This window comes from Theobroma cacao, chromosome 5 (genome assembly GCF_000208745.1).
Source record: "Theobroma cacao cultivar B97-61/B2 chromosome 5, Criollo_cocoa_genome_V2, whole genome shotgun sequence".
In the NCBI taxonomy this organism is placed as follows: Eukaryota; Viridiplantae; Streptophyta; class Magnoliopsida; order Malvales; family Malvaceae; genus Theobroma; species Theobroma cacao.
Window position 1 is genome coordinate 8,978,504 of NC_030854.1, and position 5,530 is coordinate 8,984,033.

General features: G+C 34.3%; 1 long non-coding RNA gene across 1 annotated transcript in view; it reads right to left on the reverse strand.

Annotated features, from left to right (window-relative positions):
- LOC108662206 overlaps positions 1 to 2,813 on the reverse strand; it is a 4,640-nt gene extending 1,827 nt beyond the window's left edge. Inside the window, exons 1-2 of the long non-coding RNA XR_001928010.1 lie at positions 2,777 to 2,813; positions 2,014 to 2,097 (exon numbers count right to left, since the gene is read on the reverse strand). This is a non-coding gene — a long non-coding RNA (uncharacterized LOC108662206). The remainder of the gene's footprint in view (positions 1 to 2,013; positions 2,098 to 2,776) is intronic.

The following is a 5,530-nucleotide window of genomic DNA, read 5'->3' on the forward strand; positions in this document are numbered from 1 at the left end:
AAGTGCCAAAAATAGGTTAATACCGCGTTTAAGCCGTTTTAGGCTATTGCATTTCATACCATGCATTAGTATAGAATTTAAGTCAATTATATAATGATTTAGTATCAATGTGGTAAATTGTGAAATTTTTGCAATGTGTCTAGGAGGAGAGCCTTCCGGTAAAGGCAAGGAAGTCGTACCCGACGAACAGTGATAGGGGCACCTAGAAAGCATTTAATTTGTATAAAAGGTGAGTAAACCTATTATTATTATAAATTATCTGGAGTTTATTTTTAAATACTCTTCATGGATTTTATGAAACGAAAATGAGATTAAAATGGGATTTTTGATGTTTTAGAAATAAATGTGATAAATAAATATATTGTCTTGATTTTCTGAAATAAGAAACTTTTGATTAAAAAATTGAGTAATTGGAGGCTGCCAATTATCTTGAAAAATATATTTTCCTATGAATGGCTTATGATATATGAGTATATGTGGCTATATTTTATAATTGCATTGGGAATTTATGTAAGCTGCATTTTACTATGCAGGCTGGGTAAATAAGTAAAAGCCACATTATACTGTCGAAATTTTATTAAAATTTGTGGGTTTAGTCATGCAGTAACAGGTTTTCGTGGACTGCCTATTAGAGGGGCACGATAAACCCGGTTATATAGTTACTTCGGTTGTGGAGGCGAGGAGGGTAACTCCCGGAGTAGTGTTAGAGCTCACTTCACGTTGAATCCCCACGTGAATGTGTAACTCGACCAACGCCAAGGAACGACTTGTTTTCAAAACTAACATGTGTTTAACATGTAAATATCCTAACAACCTTGGCGGACTCGGTTAGATGCCTCGGCCAAGGTATCCCCGAGGACTAGTTTTGGCTTGAGCCTTGTTTTTAATAAAAGTTATAAGCCTTAACAACTGTTTTGGTAAATTACAAATATTTTATGGTTTAAGAAATAAATTGAAAACCTTATGAAATGGTTTGTAATTTGTTGTTTAAACTTGCCTCCATGTTACTCGCCTTTAGATATTTATGATAATGTCTGTTTACTCATTGAGATTACAAAATCTCACCCACCTCCTTTCCAAATATTTCAGGCCTGTGGTAGCTTGTAGATACCCGATTTTGTCGAGGATTCCAATTGACCCCTCTATCACACAAACAATAGGTTACTATCACCAACACTTGGTGTATTTATGGGCCACTTGTTATTGTAATTATTATTGTACATTATAACTTTGTAAATTATTGTATGTATGAATTTATTTTACTTATAAGTTACAAAAGATTACTTACACGTGTTTCTATAAATATTATTTTATATAAAAATGCTATATTTTTGTCTTTTGATTTACTCGAGCCGAAAATGACTGAAAATTGTTTAAAACTGGTATGTAAGCCTTGCGGGGTTCCGATTGGTATTTCGGGTAATGAGTATCAATCGGGACATCACGGCGGTTGTCATGGGCCCAAGGGAGGTTCCGGGTTGTGACACGTTGGTTGAGTTCACCCTCACGTGGTGGTTTGGCGTGAAGTAAACTCTAAAGTTTTAACCTCAGAAGTTATCCAACCGTGCCTCTCATACTAAGGTATGAATATAATAGGGTTATCGTGGCCCTCTAATAGGCTGGTCCACGGAATCCGTCCACTGCAGCAACCAATTTATAACCCACCAATTCAATAAAATTCAACAGCATGACATGTCAATTATTTTATTTACAGCCTCTCAAGGTAAATTAACAGTTCATACATTTTCAACACAAATACCAATTCAGCCATTCATGCAAATATTATCATAAGCCATTCAATTCAAAACGTAATTTACAATACAGCAAGTAGTCTCCAATTATTCCATTTTCAAAACCATCTTTCAATTTCAAGATAATTTATAAAATCATTTCATTTAATCACATTTTACTTATAAAACATAAAAATTTACCATTTAAACTCATTTTTCTATCAAATCACAAAAACGAATAAAAACTACTTTAGATAATTAAGATGATAATAAGGTTACTCACAGTATCAGGAGTTTAAATTTTGGAGTACTCCGACTATTGATCATCGGGTGCAATTTCTTTGGCCTTTTTCGGAGGATTCACCACCTAGACATAATGCACAATAAGCCATTTACTACATTTGTGCTAAACCATTGTAAAACCAATTTAGGCTTTATACTAATGCATGAAATGGGCTGTGAAATACTCGGGTAACTATCTAAGTACGGTGTTCAATATAAATTCAATTATGTACCTAAATAAAATGGTATTGGCCTAATTCGATCTATCACCAGATTAATTGGCCAATACGTCCAATTTAACTCCAATTAACTCCATTTTTCTTCCAATTCTCCAAACCATCAAACACAAGTCAAATAGCATAAGATTTAGCAAAATCATCCTCACATTTCTTCTTGAGAATTTCAACCATGGTGAGTGCATCAACACTATGATTTTCCTACTTGATTTTCTCACCATAATTCATCATTTCCTAACCAATTCACTTGAAATAAAATCAAATCCACCATCAACACTCTACAAGGAAGATTCGGCCAATGATGAACTCATGAGGAATATGTGAATTTCAAGCTTAATTCTTACACTTAACACCATAAACAACTAAAAACATCCATATATCTTAAAAATTATCTAAATCATCATCAAATTCTCTCTCCTAGGGTTTCATCAGCACACTATCCTTTATGATATCTTGTATTTCAACCATAGAAAATGCAAAATAATGCATAGGAAAGATAGATCACAAGCTAGAGTTAAGGAATTTCACCTTTGATGGCTTGATTACTTGAAATCCACCAATTTTCTCTTGAATTTTCACTCTAGGGTTTTTGTTCTTCTTTTCTTCCTTTGTTCTTGCTATGGCTGGCCATAAGAATGAATGTGGAAGAGTTCAAATTGGCTTTATAAAGGAAAATATTAAATGGACAAAAATTTGCCATGTGTCACCATTCCATTGGTCCATGTGTCATACTTACCCATTAAGCAATCTCTCTCCATCATATAAATTTTCTCAATTATCCATGATAATATTGGGTAAAATCCATGTGCTGGACAAGTGTTGGGTGATGTAAAATTACAATTTTGCCCTTGGGTGGCAAAATGACTATTTTACCCCTATGCTCGAAAAAATATCAAAATTAAAATTTTTTACTTCTTAAACTCAAATTATACTCCAAATGATCAATCTTAGTCAAAAATTTCATCCAACACTCACATCTTAACCTCGGGTAGCAAAATGACTATTTTACCTCTAGGTCATGAAAATTCCAATTTGACTCCAAATCTGTCCTCGAACTCCGAATCACCATTTTAAATCATTATGGTGTTTTAAAATTCTAAATTTCATCTGAAAATCTCTATTTGGACTAGTTCGAGTCTTAATTCAACTTAATTGTACCATTTGGTACAATACCGTTCTTTAACGATTTCTAAGGTACCTAAGTAAGCAAACATGCATTCTTATGTAGAAATGGCATAATAAACATATTGTAGAGCTGAGCTTGACACCTTGTGACTATGTGTGTGCCTACAGGGATGCTGGTAAGCAGGGACGGTGGCACTAATTCCGCTTGTGATTCCTGCCTATTGTGCTTTGATGCCATCCGTGGAGATTACTCCGGGTGATGTAGATGTCGGGAGATTACTCCAGTTGATGATTTGATTATCCGTCAGCTACTTTGATGTTGTGCGTGATTTGTTCTCCTCCCATTACTTCAGCATGCATGTGATCTATTCTCTCCCCATTGCTTCGGCACGCGCGTGATCTGTTTCTTTGCTAGTTTTTTGCCCTGAGTGTGATTTAATTCTCCTCTAGTTAGCCACCGAGCATGATTTGACTTTGTTTGGGGGAGGACCACTAGTTGATTTGATTTGCATATGACGTGAGATAGTCATGAGAGGCTTAGATAAATGTGATATGAATATGATGTGATACTTCGACGACTAGAGTATGCCGAGGAGAATGATGTGAATAACTTTGAACAGCTTCGAGGGGAAGCCTAATGATATGTGTGATCATCTTTGGAGACATTGGGAATGATGATATGACCTCACATTAGAGATTTAGGGATAGTGATATGCCTTACATTTGGAGATGTTTGTGGGATTATGTGGTTTCAACGAGAGTGTAATATTTATATATGATTTTTTTATCTGCACCACTCACTGAGTATTGTAGTAGTCACCCATTTGTACATCATGTGTAGATAAATAGGCCACAGAGCTGTGTGGTAAAAGTCACCCCATGACAAACCGATTTTGGCATTTGGTAGGTCTTCATTTTGATGTTTTCACTCTGTTGAGTTTGTCAAAAGTTTCCGCACATGGTTGGCTTTGATGCATGTAGGCACGATGTGCCATTTGTACTTGTGCAAGGGTTGATATGTATGAACCTGATTTGATTGGCTACTTTATGGCATTATGAATATTTGTATGAATTATGTGTTAGGGAAAATGTATTATGTTGGAAATTAGATTTTATTTCAGAATATTTGGTTATGAAATCCCTTAGCTATGTGTTGTATGATTGTGAACTTTGAAGCTTGCTTGGGTTTAGTGGGTTTACGTGTAGGGCTTGTGCACCAGTCACAGACCCCTGGGTTTGGATCATGATAGAAATTAAGCAGTATGTGCAATTACTTAAGTCAAGTCTCAAATGCTTTAAATATTAAGGTCAAGTAAAATTAAAAATAATGTAAGTTTTAAACTTGACCAAGACAATAACCAAGAATATTTTTCTTGAAATTTAAAGAGTTCATCCTAAACAAATTCATAAGCATAGACATGGAGTCAATCTTGAAATAATCATTTAAGTGCAAACATAAAGCATATTTCAGGTGTTGTTCTTAGACTAAGCATTTACACATTTCAATTTTTCAAAAAAAAAAAAGAAGATTTAATCAAGATGAGCACATGAACATTTCATTCTCAAAAGATAATGTTTTCTATGTAATCACATGAGTAATAATAAAATCAAAAAATTCAAGCATTGATGAACAATTTCCCATCTTTCAACAAGTTTTGCAAGTTCGAGAACATGTATGTGCACCAAATGATCATAAAAGTGTTCATATTGCATGTTTTCAGGAACCAAGAATCATCTTTGAAAAGAAATTCATAGAAGAATTTAAGTACAATGGACAAGACGTGAAGTAATGTGTCACGACCCGGAACCTCCATCGGGCCCATGACAACTGCTGCGACGTCCCGATTGACACTCATTACCCGAAATGCCAACCGGAACCTCGCAAGGCTTACATATCAGTTTCTTTCCTTTCCTGTGAGCAATCGTTGTTAAACATTCCATTTAAAACAATTACCGGCCGTTTTCGGCTCAAATAAATCCAAAGAAATTTTTTTTAAAAAGGATTTATAGACAAATATCCACTATTCCAAAATATTGATTAAAATATAGCATTTTTATATAAAAAAATATTTATAGAAACACGTGTAAAAAATCTTTTGTAATGTGTAAGTAAAATAAATTCATACATACAAAATTTACTAAAGTTATAATGTACAA